The following is a 23,261-nucleotide window of genomic DNA, read 5'->3' as shown; positions in this document are numbered from 1 at the left end:
AAAGGGCGAAGCTCCGAAGGGCGAGGTGCCCTCCATTCCTGGGCGGTTAAGTTTCGGTGGAAACTCTCCCTCCGAGGCTCCGCCTCCTTCACCTTGGCAACTACCTGGCGGACGCGTGCCCCGGGGGCAGGGGCGGGGCTTGAGGGGCGGGACTTGAGGGGGGGCGGGGTCTGGCGCAGGCTCCCCTGGGCCACCCTGCAGGTTGGGCCCCGCCCCAGCTTGGCCCGCCGGGTGCTGCCCAGGGCGTGGGGTTGGGGGGGGGGTGGAGGAGCCCTGAACAGCGAGGCTCCAGCACAGGGTGACGCGCCGGCGGAAAGTTGCGTTGAGACCTCCCGCCTGGCACTTTCTTCCCGGGACCTCGCTCCTGAGTTGGATCGGACAGGAAGGAACCGGGCCAAGAGCTGTGAACCACCACTGCCCCGGTGCCGACGACTGTCCAGGACCGGGCAAGGTGTCCGCTCCCCCTTCCTCGTGGTATCCAGCGCTGTTGGTGGCTTGGGGCCCCGCGTCCCCAGGACGTCGGCACAAACTTTCTGTCCCCGGACAGTTCTGGCGAGTCCCTGTCAGGTACCTGGCGTGCGGATCTGAGATTTGCGCTGGAGGGATTCTTTTGTTTTCGGGATTATGAGAAGGGGGAGAGCAAAGGCGTCCTTCCCTGCATTCTTCAAATGGGCGGGAGGAGCCGGAATTGGCATGGGGCCCTGCTGGGAATATCCCAAACAAGATCAGTGTATCGGCAAGGCGCTGCGACCCTCGAAGGTGGCTCCCAGAGCTTCGGACCGGGCGTTACTCGGTGACTAATGGGGGGAGGGAAAGCTAGCTTGTTTTGACTGAGAAGGATAGCATCAGAGCTCTCCACCCCTTTCCTTGGTCCCTGGGGCCAGAGAGCTGGGTCCTACGGGAGAAACTGGCAAAGGCGAAGAGATCTGGGGCTCAATTTTCCTCTCCCAACCTCCTTGCTTTTCCACAAAAGGCAGAGGCGGTGCAAGCCTGAGGTTTGCAGCACTTTTCTGGTGTGAGGACTTACTTGTTGGGTGGCTCTTGCTCAATTTCATCCAGGTCTCTAATGAAACTGCGTTCAAGTTGTGGTTATTGATGATGTGTGCGTGTGTGCGTGTGTTTGTGTCCGGCTCTGACCTTAACAAAGGTCCCTTGTTAATTCCACTTCTGCTAGGGAGTAGAGCTAGCTGCTGTCCTACTTCAAGCCCAGCCAGAGGAAGGTGTTGGTGGTAGCGGTAGCCTTGTTTGTTGGGGACTTTGCGAATCACGTGGACAGATTCGATGAAATAGCCCAGCTCTGTCCCACCCACTTGGACCCATCCATTCTTAGTAGACCCGTCTTCCACCATTCAGCAGGAGGCCCAGCCTTAGCCTTCCAGGATGGGGGATGTTCCCAGTGGGGGAAGGAGCCCCAAACAGGAGAGACAGCCCTGAGGAGTAAACAGTGCTCACCAGTTGTTGCTTCCTTGTAGATTGGGTCCACTATCTGCCTTTTCTGGAAGGGTCCTGCTGTCACAATCATCTCTTTAGGAAGTCAGCTGTGCTGTGCTAATAGCTACAGCAGCCCTGATGAAATTATGTAGGTCATTGAAAAATAATTCCTGCCTAATCACCTTTATCCTGTTGATTAGCACGAGAAAAGATTTCCTCTCCTTAATGTACCATGCCTGGTTGGCAGGGTCACCTGCTTGACCTCAAGTTCACTCGTACCCTTGGCATCAGACAGGAAGTTTCCCCTGAAACTGTCCAAATGTAGCATCCCACAGTCCAGGTCCACATTTGGAGAACTTAACTGGTCTTTTCTGGACAGCGATTAAGCAGAAGAGGCCATACATTTCCTCTTCAGTGCAGCATGCTTATTGGCTTTAGATAACTTTGCAGCTAGTTAAAGTCTGGTGTCTTTTAGTTCCAGTTAATCCCTTTCTGCAGAGCTCCTAAGAATTGTGTCCATGCTTGTCTTGAAATAAATTAAGTTTAGCTTCCCAACTGTCATTTGTCCTGTAGCCTTGGGGACAGGATTAAACTGTGTGGGGCAGGTGGAGAGAGCAAGAGAAGCCGAGTGTCACTAAACAAAATTCAGCGAGAGATTTAGAGTGGTCTGATAATCTAGGCCTAACTACCCAGTTAGCTTCCTCTTTGCCTCTAAATAGAGACACTAATGGTTATGTCACTTTTAATATAGGACTTTGAAGACCAGGAATGAAAGGACTGTTTTACTATAGTGTCAGTAATGCATTGCTGGACAGTTCTTCACGATAAGTCCCAAATTTGATTTAAAACGCTTTCTTTGTAAAGTTTTTTTTTTTGCCATAATAGGAAGTCAGTAGATTATGTCTTCATGTCAAAGAGCAGATGTAAAAGTATGCAGAAATATAGAGGTACACCTTGGCAGAAGCCTGAGGAGTAACTTTTGAAATTACGTTCTTGTATTACTTTTAAAAAGAAAATTGGATAATGAAGCCCCTTCTCTCTGCAAATATAAAGCAGAATGGCTTTTTATGACTCCAGCTTAGATGTTCCATCTTTGTTCTATGTGCCTTTGTCTTGTAGGGCAATTTATAGGCCCTTTAAAGAGCTGGACCCTCAGAGTCTGGCCTTGGAACATGATTTACATCTGCTTCACTCTTATTCTGTCACTTCCAACTTTTCATTTTTAGCCTGTGTAAGGAAAACAGCACTCAAGAGTGACCAGTAACTTCAAGGACTTCATTTATGAGGATCTCTTAGTGAAGAGAGTCACAGAAAGTAACATTTAAAAAAATAAAAAAAATTTTTTTTTTAGGGCTGCATCTGAGGCATATGGAGGTTCCTGGGCTAGGGGTTGAAACAGAGCTGCAGCTGCTGGGCAACACCATAGCCACAGCAATGTGGGATTCGAGCCTCGTCTGCGACCCACGCCACAGCTCAAGGCAACGCTGGATCCTTAACGCACTGAGCAAGGCCAGAGATTGAACCCGCATCCTCGTGGGTCCTGGTCAGGTTCATTTCCACTGAGCTACAACAGGAATTCCTTTTTCATTTTATTTTATTTTTCATTTTTAGAAAGTAGCATTTTTATGGGAGTTCCCATCATAGCACAGCGGAAGCGAATCTGACTAGGAACCCTGAGGTTGTAGGTTTGATCCCTGGCCTTGCTCAGTGGGTTAAGGAAAGGTGTTGCCTTGCGCTGTGGTGTAGGTGACAGATGTGGTTTAGATCTGGCGTTGCTGTGACTGTGGTGTAGGCCAGCACCTGTAGCTCTGATTAGACCCCTAGCCTGGAAACTTCCATATGCCTCGGGTGCGGCCCTAAAAAGCAAAAAAAAAAAAAAAAAAAGGCGGAAAAAAGAAAAGTATAGTGCTTTATGAGTAACGAAAGTGCTTTCACAGGTACCATATTTGTGCTTTGTGATGTTAACTGCCATTTTGTAGTTGGAGCTATTATATTCAGATTACACAGGATGAAAACAGCTGAGATTATTCAGAGAAAATAAGGAATTTTAGGTGCGTTATGTTGTTTCTACATGTGGTGGACTCACACCTGAATTCAGGATTTCTGATTTAGAGGCCAGGCTTTTAATTTTTCTGTTGCATTTTGTGAAGTATTTGGATGTGAAATGGGATCTTATTTCTCATAAATTAAAATGTGTGCTCACTGAAAACGGGACTGTATAGAAACACATGCTGATACATATGTGTGTGTGTATGTAGTGTTTATATCCTTCACATCTCAACAATATAGCTGCTGCCTGGGGGGTGGGATGGGGGAATAAATGCCCCAATCGTTGGAATAAGGAACTTTTGATAGGGTCTAAAATTGAAAAAAAAAATCAGAAAATGGTAATTTAAACATGTGCTTTACAAATATGGAAGTAATCATTAGATGAAACATCTCCAGGCATTGAAAGCGCTTCTCTGGGGGAATGGAAATTAAGGGTGAAGAAGAGCCAGGCAGGAACCTGCTGTTTTTGCCCACGTACCTTATAACCAATTACCTTAAGCTTTATACTCTGTACATGTATATTATTTTTTTTAGATATCCTTTGGCAAGGAGAGAGTAAAGTTTTGTTCTCCAAATTTTAGAGCCGAAAGGGACCACAGAGATTCTTTATTCCCAGTTCTTTCATTTTGCAAGAGGACATTGAGGTAGAGGAGTTGGATTGTTTTGCCAAGGTCATGGGACTGTGGAGAACAGACCTCTCCCGGCACAGGTTCACACTCTTCCCCAGGCAGGTGGAAATTTCCCCCCATCCTTGCTTGCGATTCCTCAGTATCTTTCCAGGCACTTCTCCCTTCCCCTTTCTCTCTAGTTTTTACCAAGTTTGAATAGGTTACAGAACTGTGGATTCAAGAGTAGGTAGTTATCTCTGATTCCTCATATTTCCATTATGAAAATGCTTCAAATAGTGTCCACATCTGCAGAATCTCTTGCTTTTTTAGGGGTGGTGGTGGTGTTCATTCTCTAATAGCTTTTAATTAGAGACAGAGACACTTGTGCAGTTTGTCTGCAACTCTTCATGAGTGGAGAGTGTTGCTCAGTTGAATCTGATGAATATAGGAGTTTGGGCTAAACTTTTATCCCTAGAAGCTATTACTAACTGGAGATGCTGAGGGGGCCCTTCCAATATCTATGTGTTGCTTGATTTTGAAGTTTTGAGAATAAGGAAACAGTTTTCTTTCAAAGGATCAGTAGAGGCAGGTGATATTTTAGAACTATAATAGAAAAAATTTTACCACCCCGGGATTTCCCTTTTTATAAGTAAGGTTTTCTCCTACTTCCCTTCCGATTATAACAGTAACTTAAAACTTTATTTAAAAAATTTTTTGGTCTTTTTTAGGGCCATACCAGTGGCATATGGAGATTCCCAGACTAGGGGTCGAATCGGAGCTTGAGCTACTGGCCTACACCACAGCCATAGCAACACCAGGATCCAAGCCGCATTTGTGACCTACACCACAGCTTACGGCAATAGCAACGGCAACGCTGGATCCTTAACCCACTGAGCAAGGCCAGGGATCAAATCCACATCCTCATGGATCCTAATTTGGTACATTAACCACTGAGCCATAGTGAGAACTCCTAAACTTTATTTTTTCTGATTATGCACACAGTACATGTTATTCAACACTCGAACATTCCAGAGATACGTAATGTTGACAGTTAAAGTGCGCTGTTATCTTGTATTCTAGAGAATCTTCCCCCAACTTTCCCTATGTTAAAATATATTTACTATTGCCATTGTTAGTTATGGGTGGGGTAATACGAAACACCTTTCCCCTTGGATTTTCTTTCTTTCTTTCTTTTTTTTTTTTTTTGTCTTTTTGCCTTATTTGAGCCACTCCCATGGCATATGGAGGTTCCCAGGCTAGGGGTCCAATCAGAGCCGTAGCCACCGGCCTACGCCAGAGCCACAGCAACACGGGATCCAAGCCGCATCTGTGACCTACACTACAGTTCACGGCAATGCTGGACCCTTAACCCACTGAGCAAGGCCAGGGATTGAACCCACAACCTCATGGTTCCTAGTTGGATTCGTTAACCACCACCACGACGGGAACTCCGGATTTTCTTTTTAACTTGATATATCTTGAAAATGTTTCCAAGACCAAACATACAGAGCCTTCCGGCTGTCCAGTATTGCATCACAGGTTATGCAAACAATTTACTCTTGTTGGAAATTTGGATTGTTTCCCATTTTTCTTTAATAGGAACGGTGCTTTACAGAGCATCCTTAAAGAATAACTTTGTGCACTTGTGTACATCTTTTGTGTTGGAAAGGTTTGGGAACGTGTCAGAGGTATGAAAGTGTTAAACTTCTCTAATTTACATGTCTTCCAGTCATGTCTGTGCATTTTAAACTATATGAATAGCTTTTTTCTTTTTGAACGGATCAGACCGAAGATAGAAATTATCAATACATGGCAAGACTCTGAAACAAGAGGTCATGGTCACAAAAGGCCCTGAGCTTTTAGCTAAGGCTCACCCCATTTCTTCACATTTCAGGTTCTTTTTGGTTTTAATGGCTTCCCCAAGAGAAGATAGTAATTGATAACAGCTATAAAAATACTCTGCAGTTGTTGGATGAGCTGCTAATTACTTTTTATAGAACATAGTTTTAAAAAATTTTTTTCTTAGCATTATTCTAGGGCATGTCATTAAGGAATTCAGAGAATCAACTAGGTTTTGCCAAGTGAGTATATTTTAGTTCCTCTTCTTGTGTTAATACTTATCTCTGTTGAAATATTGGTCATGGGTCAATTTTAGGATCTTTAGGCCTGTAGGAAGCCCCAGGAACCGATTTCACTCATCTGTGTGTGGAAAATGTGAAATAAGATACCTTGGCTAAATTTCATAACTTGGGCTCCTTGAAAGCAGGAAAATTGCAGGAATTCCTGTGGCTAAGTTCTTATTGACCATCGTAGAGAGTTGATTAATATTTTCATGGAGTCTAAGCTCTGTTCATAACCATCCAATTAGATTATGCTTCGTTCTTCAAGATGAGTATCTTCTATTTTGTCTGTTTTCACGGAACTTGTACTTGGAGTTCATGATTTTCTTTGTAATATATAAAAATGAATATAAAAATATATTAACAAATATAAGTGTGCACACATACACAACCCTACCTGTACGTATTTGTATGTGTTTATATATATGTACATACACACACACATGAGTGTGTATGTGTTCATGCATAAGTGATATAAGCTACACTTTAAAAATATCATCATTAGGTCATTTGGCATGAATACTTTGTACATCCTCGAAAAGAGGATGATGTTTGCTGGTATTTATTAAGAAAAATGTTTCTTGGTATCTTTTTTTTTGGCTGCACCCATGGCATGCAGAAGTTCCCGGGCAAGGAATTGAACCCAAGCCCCAGCAGTTGACAACACTGAATCCTTAACCACTACGCCACCAGGAAACTCCTCTTGATACTTTTTGTATGAAAAAGTCCTTAATAAAATAAGAACTTGTTAGGATACAGGGGAAGCTTCATAGTTTGCATACAGTTCTTGAATATTTTTTTTTTTTTTGTGGGAAGGTGCAGTGTATCTATTGTATTAGTTTTGACTATTGCCTATTCTCTAACATGGTCATTTTTTGGATAAGCTGAATATTTACAATCTCTCTTGTTTGTGTATGTTGTATAGTGGTTACACTTTTGCTTACTTTAAGCAAGCTGCAGTAATTTAAATGCTTATGAAAAATGTGACAACAGGACTTTTTTTTAACTTTTTATTTATTTATTTATTTATTTTTGTCTTTTTTTGGCAATTTCTGGCCACTCCCGCGGCATATGGATGTTCCCAGGCTGGGGGTCTAATCGGAGCTGTAGCCATTGGCCTATGCCAGAGCCACAGCAACGTGGGATCCGAGCCACATCTGCGACCTGCACTACAGCTCACAGCAACGCCGGATCCTCAACCCACCGAGCAAGGCCAGGGATTGAACCCGCAACCTCATGGTCCCTAGTCGGATTTGTTAACCACTGCGCCACTATAGGAACTACGACAACGGGACTTTTATTGACCTTGATTTGCTTCAGGAAACACTGAACAATCTCTTTACTTGAGTTGTATTAAAAGCTTGATTGTTAGGAGTTTCCATTGTGGCTCAGTAATTAATGAACCTGACTAGTATCTTTAAGCACGTGGGTTTGATCCCTGACCTTGCTCAGTGGGTTAAGGATCTGGCATGGCTGTGGTATAGGCCAGCAGCTACAGCTCTAGCCTGGAAACTTCCATATGCTGCAGGTGCGGCCCTAAAAGACAAAAGACCAAAAGACAAAACGAAACAAAACAAACAAAACAAACCATAATGGTTAAGGCTAATTTCTTATCAGCTTGATTAAGTCAAACCTTCTGAGTTTCTTCCTTGTACTTCACTTCTCACTGTTGAGGACTTAGTATGTTTGATTTGGAAAGTGGACCCCACAGTTGCTCTTGATGAATCAGCTCGTAACTTGTTTAGGTGTCTGGGGGCTGGTTGTGTTGCCCCCTCCCTCTTTTTCCCCCATAAAGTAATTCTACCTCTTTGTCATGTTTTAGGAGTGGTCATTCCTCCACAGTGAATCAGAAAGCGAGTCAGTTTGATGAGGCTTTTTGACTCAAGTCTGGCTGACTCAACCGGCTGTGCTGCCAGCTTCTGTCAGGATGGGCATGCCAGGAACAAACTCTCAGCTTGGCTCCCTTCCTTACATGGGGAGTCCTCACATCTGCATCCTCGTTGCTCACCTTGGCAATCCTAGGCTTGCCCCTCCAGTTTGGATCCTGATGTCAAGTTAAACTGTAGGGTGACCAGAGTAACTCATCTTAATCACCTAGCCTGGTACCTTATTTTGAAGAGAATCCTGTACATGTGTTTCGTTGATGGTCTGCCTCTTACTATCACGTGAGCAGTTATAATGTTCTTCACCTTGTTTTTGTTTCCAGCTTTTCTTTCTGCAATGCGTTTTCATGCCATTATCAGTTTGGTTTTATCCAGTACAGCCTTGCCACCTTCACTAGTTGTGGGCCTTGGTGCCTCCTAGGGTGAATCAGCTTAACGTGTGATGGTTGAATTTAGGTGCCAACCTGATGGGCCTAGAGGTGCCCAGAGGTTTGGCAAGACATTCCTCTGGGTGTGCCTGTGAAGGTGTTTCTGGATGAGGTTAACATTTGAGTTGCTAAACTGAGGAAAGCAGATTGCCTTTCCATTTGGGTGGGCCTCATTCAGTCCATTGTAGACCGAAATTGAAAAGGCTGAGGAAGGGAGAATTTGTCCTCTCTGCCTGCCTGTCTTAGAGCTGGGGCATCCATCTCTCTGCCTTTGGCCTCAGACTTGGACTTGAACTTGAACTATATAGTCATCTGTCCCACTTCTCCAGCGGCTGACTCCAAGTCTTGGGTCTTTTCAGCCTTCATAATCGCTTGCTCCAATTCCTTATAATAAACCTTCTATATGTTTCTCTGCCTCTGTCTCTGTAAATACACACAGCCCTCCTTTATATATCTCTTTCCTGTTGGTTCTGTTTCTCTGGAGATCCTTGACTAATATGCAAGGCATCTAGCATCTGGTGCCCCGTGCACATCCTTTGCTCTGGCTGCTGTGCTGATCTGTTCTCCTTCTTAAGCACACTGCCCATTCTTTCTCCATTTCTTCTGGGCTCCTTCTCTTTCCAATTGCTTAAGTGAGTTCTTCAAAGCCCAGGTCAGAGCCTTTGGCCTCCATTAAGCCTTTCTTGGCTATCTTTTCTTGTAGAAATTTCCTGGCATCTGAATAATCTATACTGAAATTTTAGGAATTGAGTCATTTGCTGCCTTCTAGTGTTCTCTTTTATATGGTTGTTCATCCTCCCAGTTATAAACTCCATTAGGCCTTGGACCAAGCACTTCCAATTCTCCATAGTTCTTGCATTGGCTTCACGTTGCAGGTGGCCAGTGAGTGTTTACAGATTCTTTGTAAAAGCGCTAGACTCTACCAGGGAAGGAAAGGCATGTGTGGGCCTTGTGTCTCAGCCCCCTGTCTTGAGCCCATGGCAGAAATGTCCAGTTCACTTCCCACTGGACCCAGAGCTCTTTATCAGTGCAGTGCTCCAGGGAGACACTGCCAGTTGTTTGGAGTTGTTACCAGAAATGAAACATATATTATCCTTGACCTAGAACCAACTTTTCCTAAGAAAAAAAAAAGAGTCATATTTAAAGTCCTTTTGAATTAGCCCTTTCCTGAGGTACAGGTTTGTAACAGTTTTTGCTCTCATCTGCTTTGAGAGAGAGCGTATAATTCCCTTTGCCCTGCGTCTGGCTGAGTCGTTTCATGTCTTCCTCTGTAAATATGTTACATAGCATATTTGCGTCAATAATTTTGAACAAGGGTGAAGGGGATGAAATATGGAAAGTAAGCTGTATGTCCCTAGGCAGCTTGGATTTGTCGAATTTTATGCACATTTCCTTCAAGCTCTGTGCGATTTTCCTCATTTCTCCTGCAATCGATTGTAGTTTTTGAAGAACATCATTGGAAATCTGAGCTCATTTTGCTCTTTGGTCCTCCTTTTTTTTTTTTTTTTTTTCCTTTTTAAAGGGCCTCACGTGTGGCATACAGAAGTTCCCAGGCTAGAGGTTGAATCAGAGCTGTAGCTGCTGGCCTCCATCACAGCCACAGCAACTTGGAATATGAGCTGCATGTGCAACCCACACCACAGCCCATGGCAATGCCAGATCCTTAACCTACTGAGTGAGGTCAGGGATTGAACCTGCATCCTCAGTGGATACTAGTTGGGCTCGTGGCTCAACTCCCTCTTTGGCGTGTCTTTCAGTCTCAGAGTAGTGCCAGCCCTCTGCGCTTTCCATCCCCCCACTCTGTTCTCCTGCACTTACCTTCTAACAGATTACAGTTTACTTATTTATTATGTGTGTTGTTGATCAACTGTCTCCCCAAATAAGGACATAAAGCTCCATGAGGGGGTAGGGATCTTGGCTGTATTAGTTTGGACTGTCTTTGGCTCTTTGTCGCAAGACGTAGTATCTGCTGTGCAGCGTTTGTTGAATTGAATAGGAATGTGCTAACCTGAAACCCTTCACCCCCACGTCCTCTTTGTTGTCTAGGCTTTCTCATGAATCCTCTAGGCCCTCTCTTTCTTTTTTTCTCCTTGTTTCTGACGGTCCCTTCTATCCGGACCTACTTCCTAATGGCACAGCTACCTGTTCCCTAGGTCTGTGCCTTTGTAACCGCCACGTCAGTAGCAGGAGCACTTTATGTATTTATTTACAGCTACAGCTGCTGGTCTACACCACAGCCACAGCAACGTGGGATCCGAGCTGCATCTGCAACTTACCCCCAGATCCTTAATCCACTGAGTGATGCCGGGGATCAAACCTACATCCTCATGGGTGCTAGTCAGATTGGTTTCTGCCAAGCCACGGCGGGAACTCCAATAGGAGTGCTTTAGTATTCCTTGGCTGTTGGAATACGCACATCCATCGCTGTCCCATATCTGATCTCATCTGAAGTGCTTGTGAGTGTGTGATGGCAATGAATTCTTTAGGGCCGGTCTGTCACCAGGGACTTCATGTTAGCAAAGTCTTGTCCCATCAGCGGAAGGTCTGGTCCTGTCAGTGGCCACAGTCCTTCTTCAATGTGCGCTGGGCCTGCTCCCCCCCCCGCCGCACCCCCCCTCCCCCGCCTTTGTGCTGCTGCCAAATTATAAATAAGGAGCATGCGTCATTGACAGTGGTTTCTGGCCATCTAGGAACAACCATATTTTCCAGAAAAGAGTGTGTATATGGTATCAGGTCCTCAAGTAATGTGGTAAAAATGAGAAAGGAAGAAAAAACAAAGAAACAGCCACCAGCCCCATCTATGGGACTTTTTAACGGAAAGTTCTTGGCTAGATGCCAAAACACTCTTGTCGCCTGAGCATTCATTGGGCAGCCGGGGTTCCATGTGGACCTGTTCAGCAGGAAGTGGAGACACAAGCGTGGAATTGGAAAAGTTGGCCAGAAGGATGTAGACCAGGTAGAGATGAGAGCTGGTGACTTTCAGGTTCTCTGCCAGTAAACTGCCGTTACTGTCCTCCTGGCCCTTCTCGAGGAGCTAAGACGACAGAGCCATTTTCTTCCCAAAGGCCTCCTGTTCTTACCTCCAAGCCATGGGAGTGCTCAATAACCATTAGTGTCTAATGATGACACGGGAGTATTCCTCTGAGCACATGGAGAGCTGAAGATGTGTCACCCGTTGACAGGTGCTCACAAATCTCCTTTTGCTGTTTTGAATTATCCCCACCAGGGGAGATGTATACATCTTGTTCTGGCAGAGTGGTCTTAAATATTCATTCCTTTTACCCCTTACTCTAAGAGAAATGCCAGCATTTAGCCCTCAGGCTGCCAGGAGCAATTAGGGAGAAATTGTAGTATAACTTTTTAAAAGAAATTTTTTATTACAGTTGATTTACAATGTTCTGTCAATTTCTGCTGTACAGCAAAGTAACCCAGAGAGTGCAACTTTGTAAAGACACTCATTTTCTGATAGCTCATGTATTTATGCATTAATTTATGACTTTTTTTTTAATGGTAGACGGACATGTACTTTAAACATTTTATTTTTATTTTTCAATTTTTAATTTTATTCTTTTTATGGCCACACCTGTGGCATGAGGAGGTTCCCAGGCTAGGGGTCAAATTGGAGCTACAGCTGCCGGCCTACACCACAGCCACAGCAACTCCAGAGCCAAGTTATGTCTGCAACCTACATGCAGCTAGAGGCAATGCTGGATCCTTAACCCACTGAGCGAGGCCAGGGATGGAACCTGCATCCTCACAGATGCTCCGTTGGGTTCTTTACCTGCTGAGCCACAATTGGAACTCCCCATGTACATTGAGGTTAGTGGAAAGTTAGGGGTTAAATGGAGGTCTTTGATCAGTTATACTCTCTGGGAAGTTAATTAGTAGTAAGTAGTTATTGTTGTAAGAGGCAACATGAGCATGGTGGAAAGAGGATGCAATGTGGATGCAAATCTGGTTCAAACGCCTGCTTTTCTATTTAGTAAATGGGTGTCTTTGGACTACTTACTTTCCTACGATGAACCTTAGCTTCTTTAAGCGGAGATAATAGTGCCCATCCCAGGAAGTTGCCATGAGGGTTAAATAAGGTAAATAAGGTAACATGTATGAAATGTTTAACACAGATGTAATAATCCACACATGGTGGTTATTATTTATGTACTGATAGAGATTAGCACTGTGCTAGGGGTTGTTTAGGGAAGAGTCTTTCAAAAGGTGTGTAAGATATTTGTCTGCAAGGCCTCAAAAGATGGTGACCTATTTGTGTTTGGCGTGCAAAAAATCCAGGACATGCAATGAAGTGTTATTTGTATTGAATGTAAGCACGAAAACCAGAAAGGTACAGGGCACGGTGGTCATGGTCTTTAAGAATCACGGTGGGGATTATATTAGGAGTCCTTTGGTTGTAAATTATAGAAATTGGAACTGTATGGCAGAAAGGGAATTCTTTGGTTGACAGGGCCATAGTGTGGGAGAAATGAGAAACTCTTGGAAGCCCAAACTAGCAACTCCTGTACCACCCAGACTCCCTGTCTCTTATCCTGACTTCTCTCTGAGTCCGTTTCCCCTACGTGGCCAGGGCTGCCAGCAAGCCAAGGATCACCCAGAGAGAGAGCCTGACCTTCTTTTTAGTCTCCATCTCGAAATCCCAAAAATGCCTCTGGCTGACCTTGCTTAGGTGGCACCCTGGTCCCTCTGGTCAGGGGCGCAAATGATTTGGTAAAAATTGACAGCCCCACATAGAAATACATAGATAGGATAGGGAAAAGGAACAGTCTCCTGAAAGAAAGACTATGCCCTTCCCACAAGAAAGGAGGGTGCTGCACGCAGGAGCGGGAGGTGTGTTTACTTTTGAGGGGCAGAGGACAGCATAAACTGGTTTGAGGGTGAGAAGCAGGTGTGCAGAGCACTGAACCAAAGGCTCAGAGTCCAGAATGAGAAGGTGGGGGTGTATTAGGATCAGGAAGACTCACAGTGAGTGGTTTGAAGGGCTTGGTTGAGGAGTGTGCATTGATCAGATAGGGCATAAATCCTATGAAGGACATCAAATTGATACAGCCTTGTTGGATCCTGGCTCTTATTCTTCAAAAATAGGTTTCATATTGTAGGCTGAGTATTTATTTATTTTTTAGATTTAAACTTTTTTTTCATTTTTTTTATTACTCAAATGAATTTATCACATCTGTAGTTGTATAATGATCATAACAATCCGATTTCACAGGATTTCCATCCCACAGCCCAAGCACATCCCCCCAACCCCCAAACTGTCTCCTCCGGAGACCATAAGTTTTTCAATGTCTGTGAGTCAGCATCTGTTCTGCAAAGAAGTTATGTCTGTCCTTTTTTCAGATTCCACATGTCAGTGAAAGCATTTGATGTTGGTGTCTCATTGTATGGCTGACTTCACTTAGCATGATAGTTTCTAGGTCCATCCATGTTGCTAAAAATGCTGGTTATTTCGTTCTTTTTGATGGCTGAGTAATATTCCATTGTGTATATGTACCATATCTTCTGGATCCACTCCTCTGTCAATGGACATTTAGGTTGTTTCCATGTCTTGGCTATTGTAAATAGTGCTGCAGTGAACATTGGAGTGCATGTGTCTTTGCGAGTCGTGGTTTTCTCTGGATAGATGCCCAGGAGTGGGATTGCTGGAACAAATGGTAGTTCTATGTTTAGTTTTCTGAGGAATCTCCATACTACTTTCCACAGTGGTTGCACCAATTGACAATCCCATCCACAGTGTACTAGGGTTCCTTTTTCTCCACACCCTCTCCAGCACTTCTTGTTTGTAGACTTTTGGATGATGGCCATTCTGGCTGGTGTAAGGTGGTACCTCATCGTGGTTTTGATTTGCATTTCTCTAATAATGAGTGATGCTGAACATCTTTTCATGTGTTTCTCGGCCATCTGTATGTCTTCTTTGGAGAATTATCTGTTTAGATCTTCTGCCCATTTTTGGATGGGGTTGTTTGCTTTTTTTGGTATGGAGCTGCAGAAGTTGTTTATAATAGGCTGAGTATTTAAATTGGTAACTTGAGGACTGAATTGAGTCCACTTGAGAAGTTATACTCATTTGAGCACAGACAAAGTATTTTTTGTAGACAAGAGGTGGATGCCTATCCTGGCCCTACCTTAAAAATGAGATGTTATCAAGAATTACCTTACTTTTCTTGTATATATTAAAAAACAAAACAAAACTGGGGAGTTCCTGTTGTGGATCAGCAAGTTAAGACCTGGACCAGTATCCTTGAGGATTCGGGTTTGGTCCCTGGCCTTACTCAGTGGGTTAAGGATCTGGCGTTGCTGTGAGCTGTGATATAGGTCGCAGAAGCAGTTCAGAGCTGGCATTGCTGTGGCTTGTGGTGTAGGCTAGCAGCTGCAACTCGGATTTGACCCCCAGCCTGGGAACTTGCATATGCTGCAGGTGGGGCCCTAAAAAATCCACATAAACAAACAAAAAAACCAACTCTGTATTTCAGAGTAACCTGATAGATGGTTGGGACAAAAATCTCATTTTTAAGAAGATTTCCAGCTAATAATTACAGATGGAATGATCTGAAGAAAATATTATCATTTTGTTACCCCTGATGAAATAATCTAGTGAATGATTATCAGTGACTCCTAAAACTATTAGGTCAAAGGCTGATGGAGAACGTGATAGTTGATGGGTCAGGCTAATACCCTGAACCCACTGAGCGATCTTAGCGTTATAAAAAGAGAAGTAAAAACATGCCCCCTAATTTGATGCTGTAGAGAAAATATAGAACTATCTCTGACATTTCTTGCCAAAAAAAACCTGAATGTGATTCTAATCAAGACGTTAGATCTAACTACTAGTTTATAGGAAACACAGGAAAAAGACATGTCCAGCAATACCATAGAGATGCAATCAGCCAAATCCAGAATGTGGAAGTTTCTATAGGACGAGTTATTCAATTTGTTCAGTAAATGCAAGAAAATCAAAGAAGGCAGAGGCACTATTATTTTCCCCCCAAAGTCAGTGTCAGATAAATGTTTTTATTTATTTATTATATTTTTATTTAGTATTTTTTTAAAGTGGCATTGAGACTTAAGTGACCTAACAATGTTTGAATCTTGGTTTGGCTAAATCATCATAAAGTTATGAATTATAAAATTATGAAACAATTTGGGAAATTTAAACTCTGGCTGTTAGGAGTTCCCGTCGTGGCTCAGCGGAAATGAATCTGACTGGCATCCTTGACATAGGTTTGATCCCTGGCCTTGCTCAGTGGATTAAGGATCCGGTGTTGCCATGAGCCGTGGTGTAGGTCGCAGACGTGGCTCGGATCCCGTATATGCTGTGGCTATGGCGTAAGCCAGCGGCTACAGCTCCAATTCTACCCCTAGCCTGGAACCTCCATGTGCCGTGGGTTCAGCCCTAAAAAGACAAAACAAAAACAAACAAACAAAATCTGGCTATTAGACAAATTAGAGGACTTTAAAAAAAGGGAATGATAATGGTATTATTTTAAAAAGAGTCATTCTTAAAGATACATACTAAAATGTTTTGCAGATTGCATGATAACGTATCAGTTTCCTATGACTATGGTAACAAAATTACTGTAGACTGGGTGGATTAAACAACATAAATTGATTCTCTCATGGTTCTGGAGGCTAGAAGTAGAAAATCAAGCTGTAGGCAAGACCTTGTGGCCCCTCTGAGATGCGAGGGGAGAATTCTTGCCTCTTCCAGATTCTGGAAGCCGTCCTTGGCTTGTGGCTGCATCTCTGTGCCTCTCACACGGCCTTCTCCTCCTGGTAGGTCTGTGTCCCATCTCCCTCTGCTCTCTCCTACACATGTGAGGGCTTACTTGGATAATCCAAGATAAATTCCTCCTTAAAAGTCCAAAGGTATTGTCACATTTTTTTGGCCCTCTAAAGTAATATTCACAGCTTCTGGGAATTAGAAAGTGATACATCTTTGCAAGCCATTTTTTGTCCTGCTCGTCTTAGCTGTGATAGATGAAATTTTCTTGAAAATAATCCAGCAGAGGCAAGGAGTGGGAATGGAAGATTATGAATGGCTATACATTGTTCATTCTTGAGCTGAGCGATGACAGTTCATCATTTTACCCTCTCCACTTTGTGTTGAAAATTTCTGTAATAAAAAGCGAAAACCAACAAACAAAGGTGAACCAAAATGCCGTAGTAATCAGTACCTTGCAGAATTGGAACATACCATATTAACCCCTGATAAATACGAACCTTAATTTTGTTCTGTTTATTAAATTTAGATATGAGGCATCTGATATTCATCCTGCAAGCTTTCACCACTTTTTCAGACATACTTCTTTGTGCTTCTCAAGAAAAGTAAAGGGTGGAGTTCTTGCTGTGGCACAGTGGGTTAAGAATCCCACTGCAGCAGCTTGGGTTGCTGCAGAGGGGCAGGTTCAATCCTGAATGGGTGCAGTGGGTTAAAGGATCCTGGGTTAAAGGATCCTGCGTTAAAGGATCAGGCATTGATGCAGCTGTGGTGTAAGTCACAGCTGTGGCTCTGATTCATTTCCTGGCCAGGGAACTTCCATGTGCCACGGGTGTGGCCATAAAACAAACAAACAAACAAAAAGTAAAGTGCGAATGAATGTCCCTTCACTTGGAATTTAGAGACTGAAGATGACCTGAGGCTGGGATAAGAACCCCCTTTTCTCTTCCTCACTAAGATACTGGTGAGCGGGTGAAGAAGTGTGGTTGACTTTGGAGACTCGCGGGCTGAATAACTTATTACTGCATCTTTGTCAAGCAGATGAAATCATTTAAGGGTCAACATTTTTACTAGGGAGCCCCTCTTTCAACTGTGTTTTCATGGGATCATAAACCGTCCAAATGAGCTGGAGCCTGGCACGTAGGTACACTCCCGGGTTCAGTAGTAATGAATATCTTCCTGTGAATTACTATTTTTCGTTTTATAAGGCTTGAGATTTTAATTCCTAGTTTTAATCTGTTTTTATTCTCTGTTTCCTTAAAAAGCTCCCAATAATGAGATTTTTTTCATGATTTCTCTTTCTCCCCTCTGTGCTGGAAAGATTTCAAGGCCCACATTTGAAAATAACCACCCAAGGCAGAGCACAGCATTTCTTAAAGAGCTATTGCCACCTATCAGAAGTATATTTCTTTTTTTTTTTTTTCTTAAGTAAAGGTGGGAACCGGGGGACTCAAGGTCTCAGGGACCAAGAGCCCTGCCTCAAGAAACCACACTGCTTTTATTGTGCCCTTGAGGATTATATCAAGCGAAAAGGGGGTTGTAGGTGCAGGATATAGGTTTTTTTTTTATTATTATTTTAAAAGTCACTTAGCTGGTAAATGATTAAACTTTTTACTCTAAACTATAGGCATTTAAGAATCATTAGCATTTGAGTTAGCTATCTATGCATAGCATTTCAGAGAATCCTCACTGTGCTTCTGCAAATGGCATGCCTATTTGTGGCAACCCTGTGTGCCTAGGTTTGCACCATGGTTCTCTTTTCTAATGCATATTCTGTTAACAACCACTCATAAACCACTTGGTCATGAGGTTCCTCTTTCTCTTACTCTTTAGAGGACATATCATGCTTGTGCAAATGGCGTGCCAATCTGCACAGGTCCAGTGCACCTAGACCATTGTATTATGTCCTCATTCAGCTGACCCCCCACGAATAACCCATGCCTTTAGGTCTTTGTTCTTAAGCTCAAGTCATTTACCATCACCGTGACTGTTTCTCAAGCAGGAAGATGGGAAAAAGTAAGGAAGGACGAGATGGAGTTTTCAGCAAAGAGGCTAAGAAAATGTTATAAAAACATGTCTTGCAACAGAGACTCACCTGCAGGAGTGAGAGTTCTGAGCCTCACATCAAACTCCCACCTGTGGGGATCTGGCACTAGGTGAAAGAGCCCTTGGAGCATCTGGCATTGAAGGCCAGTGGGGCTTCTGCGCAGGAGCTCCATGGGAATGGGGGAAATGGAGACCCCATTCTTAAAAGGCACACACAGACTTTCATGAGCACTGGGTCCCAGGGCAAAGAAAAGTCTCCTTAGGAATCTGGGTCAAACCTGACAGCAGTACTTGGAGGACATCCTGGGAAAACAGGGGTGAATGTGGTGAGTTGTGAGGGAAGGACATTGAAAGCAAAGCACTCTGGAATATGCAGCAGCCTTGCCTTTCTCTGGAGGTCAGAAGTATATTTCTTAAAATACCACCTTCTGGGTGTTCCCGTCGTGGCTCGGTGGTTGATGAATCCAACTGGGAACCATGAGGTTGTAGGTTCAATCCCTGGCCTTGCTCAGTGGGTTGGGGATCTGGCGTTGCTGTGAGCTATGGCGTGGATTGTGGACGCAGCTTGGATCTTGAATTGCTGTGGCTGTGGCGCAGGCCGGCCGCGACAGCTTCGATTCGACCCCTAGCCTGGGAACTTCCATATGCCTTGGGAGCGGCCCAAGAAATGGCAAAAAGACAAAACAAACAAACAAACAAACCCCCCCCCAAAAAAACCCCTACCTTCTGCCCAAGTCAGGCTTAAGTATATATGTTATAAAGGGTGATGACTGCCAAGACACTGGTTTAGGTGATTCACGTTACTTCACAGATACTTTAGTTCCTTAATGATTTTTGCTTTAAGGAAGGAAAACAAATTCATGTGCAGTCTCCGATAAAATACTATCTTAAGTCACCAAAAGCAGCATGTTGAAATGTGCATTTAGCCTTTAAAGTCAATTTATTAACATGTTGTGGTTTTATAGTCTTTCCTCAGTGATTTTCATACTGAATTTGTTTCCTAGTTAAAAGCTGCATTTTGAAGGGGTGGTATACATTCTTTTTGCAAAATCTCAGAGTTAGACTGTCTTTTTTTAGCTCCTGGCATTAGAATTGAGCCGGTACATTTGTTGTTGATATCTGAGCCTCCTAAAACCTGGTTCCCTCCTTTGTGTTTGTTCTGAGTGTGATGCAGAATTGTCCTGGCTACATCAGACATGAGAACACTTGGCCAATTCATTTTAGAATTCCACTTTTTGTGGTATATGGGTGTTCACAGAGTTTACAAGGCTGACTGTGTTTTGAGCTTCTCACTACATTGTTCTGACATCGTGACCTAGGCCTCCTGGAGAGCTGTATTTTTGGAAGGTATGGATTAGCGTGGTGCATTTTAGTAATATAGATATAAAAATGACTTTTCCAAGTGGGCAGAGTCATTGGTGAAGTATAGATGTAAATCTGAGCCAGCCTCTTGGGCATTCTCGTTGCTTACTAAATGGCTTATTATAAAACTTGATGGAGATTATTAAATCTCTCAGCCATTCCCTCCTTTTAGAGTTGTAAAAATCACCTGATTTATGTACCTTGTAATAAAGGAGAAATAGGTCTGAAATAATTGAGAAAATTGTTTACATTTCACTTGATCTAGCATCATGAGAATCTGTTCTGCATTTTTTAGTGTGTTTCTGTGCAAGAAAGAAATATTTACTCAGTAATCATCTTTAAGATACAGGTTCTTTTATTACCTAGGTATCGCTCAATTTTTTCAGGAATATACCTTTTTACATAAAAGGAGATACTTCTCCAGTTTTGTTTTTCTCTTTGTTACCTTTTCTTCTTCATCTGCCCGAAGATAAAATATGATGCAGAAATCCAACTGAAAAAGAAGTCTGACTTTCGTGTGATGTTTTTTATGTGTGCAAGTAATTAACCAATAAGGCATTCTTAGGCAAAACCAAAGCATTTCTTTGAGTAAATAACGAAGATAGGATACCATCCAGACCTTCACTGCTTTTACATCCTTAGTGCCTCTGAAAACCATGCATTTCTCTCATCTGGGTTAGCTCCCTCCTCTCTTGTAGATAATAGCTTCTTAACCATTGGTCTTCTTGCATCTACCCCGTCCACTCTCCTATGTTGAGTGACATGTTGATTTCATGGTGCCCCTTTGCTTCTCCATCCTGTCTCCCATTGCTCTTAAAAAGTAAGTCAAGATCTTTAATGTGTACCAGCCTCTGTGAAGTCCTGCCTCTGACCTCAGCGACCTCATCTCTGACCATGCTCTCACCAGCTCTCAGGACCTCAGCTCCATGGTCTTCCTTTCATTTCTTACCACACCCATATTCTTTTAAAACGCCGCAGGGCCTTAGCATGTGCTATTTGCTCTCCTTGGAACGTCATTCTCCTCCACCCCCACCATCTTCATACCTCTCCCCCTCTAGTCCCCTTTGCTTATTGAGTCAACTCCTTTTATCTCATATTCAGGGAAGCCTCTTGACACCAGCTGGGTCTCACTCTTACAGGCTTGTTGAAATTAACTTTCTAGGCCCAAGACAGAACCTCTCTTGTCCCGGAGGGGTCCCCACTAGCAACTGACATGTGGATGATGCAGGGGTCCCCAAAACTGCTTTACTTGACTAGAGACACAGTAAGTATATCCAATCAGCCAGTCCGCAAAGGCCAAGCCAGCTCCGGTCTGCTCACTCCAAACACGGTTGCCTGTGTGGCCCAGCCAATCAGATATGTTCTGTCTTTCTCCTCTTTGTTCTTTATTCTTTATTCCATCAAAGTTTTCTGCCTTCCGACCTGTTCTGCGGTTCTCTGAAAGGAGACTGTCCACTTCATGAAGTGTTAAATAAGCTTTATTTGTATCACCTACTTGTCTTCTTTAATCATTTAAAAAAATTTTTTTTTTGCCTTTTTTAGGGCTGTTCTTGCGGCATATTGAGGTTCCCAGGCTGGGGGTTGAATCAGAGCTACAGCTGCCGGCCTACACAGCCACAGCAACACCAGATCTGAGCCAAATCTTCGACCTACACCACGGCTCACAGCAACACCAGATCCTTAACCCACTGAGCAAGGCCAAGGATCGAATCTGCAACCTCATGGTTCCTAGTCAGATTCGTTAACCACTGAACCACGACGGAACTCCCTTCTTTAATCATTTTTAATAGGCTTTTGCATCACCATATGTCTTTTCTTCCCATTGGACTGACTTATTGGCTATAATTTATGTGCTTACGTAAATCGTCTTCATGAGGGCAGGCAGTGGACCTGTTTTGCTCACCGTTATCTCTCTAGGACTTAGCACAGTACCTAGCACATATCAAATGCCCCATAAAAATTTGCTGAATGAATGAATAACATGAAAAAATGGAATCAGATAGAGCTGTTCCCTAATTAACGCATAGTGCCTGCACCAAAGGCGGCATACGTGAAACGCTGAATGTGCCCTTCTGAGAGATCATGTATGGAGGTGGCCTGCTTGTTCCATAGCTGCTGCTGTTAGAGAGAGAGTTTGGAATAGTTTCAAAGAATTGTCTTTGGAAGTCATTTGCAAGCCACACAAGAAAAGCATTTGTCCTTTCGATTAAAAATAATACCCATCTTTCTGTTTCTCTTTATTTCCCAAATGGAGTTCCAACTCACAGATATCAAATTCCACTTTCAAAGAACCAAATTTGTCACAGTTGAACATTTCAAAAGAATGTTATGTACACGAAGGCAGCCTTGAAAGAGTTGCTCTAAGACATTGTGGGCATTGGCGGGCTTTTGGCTATGAGCAGGTAGTCTTTGAAGGGGCCAGTACTCACTCCTGTGGACGTGTGGGCTCTGCAGTTTCTGTGAAAATCTTGTACAAAGTCACTCTTGACACTGTAAGGATGTCTCATGTTTACTTCTGGCCATGAGGCAGAGGGATGCATATTACTTTGTGAAGTCATTCACTTCATCTCGGTGCTTTCTGTCCTCCATGGGCAAAATTCATCTTGCAATTTTTTTTTTTTTAACCAGGAAAGAATGTAATAGGGACTTGAATAAACTATTATCAAGTGTTTAAAATCCCTTAGATGCCGAGTTCTGTGTTCAGGAAAAGTCCCTGTTAGTGTGAAAGATCACAGAACAGGGACCGTGTCTGTCCACTGAAAATTATTAAGGATTCTTGCCAAGTTCTGCCATTCAAGATTATGTATTCAGTATTTTTGTTGATATATATATATATATATATATATTTTTTTTTTAGCCACTACTGCTTCACCTCTTTGTAGTCTTTATTTCCCCTTTACCTCCTAATTTTGGAAGAAAGTTGCTTTGTGGACTCCCTCTCTCCTATACCTTAAATCAGCATTGATTTTAAGAGGGAATAACTGAATTTAAAATAACACATAGGAGTTTCTGTTGTGGCTCAGTGGGTTAGGAATCCCACTGGTGTCCCTGAAAATGTGGGTTCGATCCCTGGCCTCGCTCAGTGGGTTAAGGATCTGGCATTGCTGTGAGCTGTGGTGTAGGCCGGCAGCTTTAGCTCCAATTCAACCCCTAGCCTGCGAACTTCATATATGCTGCAGTGAGGCGCTAAAAAGAAACACAAACACACATAAACGTCTGTGCCTTTTAATCTATGGGAATGCCTTTGGAGATGCAGAACTGATAGCTGAACCGATGGCTGCAGCTATTGAGCAGCTCTTGAAGACTATGTTCAAGCAGGACGTTTGTCACAGATCCTTTCAGATCACCATGAGCACTGTGCTTTCCTCTCTCTCTCTCTTTTTGGTTTTCTTTTCAAGGTCACACCCACGGCTTATGGAAATTCCAGGCTAGGGGTGGAATTGGAGCTGCAGTTGCCAGCCTACACCACAGCCACAGCAACATCAGCCCCTCAACCCAATGAGTGAGGCTACATCCTCAAAGAGACAATGTCGAGTCCTTAACCCACACGGGTTCTTAACCTGCTGAACCACAACGGGAACTCCAAGCACCGTGCTTCTCTCTTGTTC

At 43.4% G+C, this 23,261-nt stretch overlaps 1 protein-coding gene across 3 annotated transcripts in view; it reads left to right on the top strand.

Annotated features, from left to right (window-relative positions):
- The first annotated feature begins 220 nt into the window (after nt 1-220).
- Nucleotides 221-23,261, top strand: part of FHIP1A (FHF complex subunit HOOK interacting protein 1A) — a 272,404-nt gene continuing 249,363 nt past the window's right edge. For all 3 annotated transcript variants that reach the window (XM_047798353.1, XM_047798351.1, XM_047798352.1), the window contains exon 1: nt 221-567. The gene's annotated coding sequence lies outside the window, so the exon portion shown is untranslated. The remainder of the gene's footprint in view (nt 568-23,261) is intronic.

Source organism: Phacochoerus africanus, chromosome 10 (assembly GCF_016906955.1).
Source record: "Phacochoerus africanus isolate WHEZ1 chromosome 10, ROS_Pafr_v1, whole genome shotgun sequence".
NCBI classification, from domain to species: Eukaryota; Metazoa; Chordata; class Mammalia; order Artiodactyla; family Suidae; genus Phacochoerus; species Phacochoerus africanus.
Note: the sequence above shows the minus strand (reverse complement) of the source record. Positions and strands in the feature narration are given on the sequence as shown.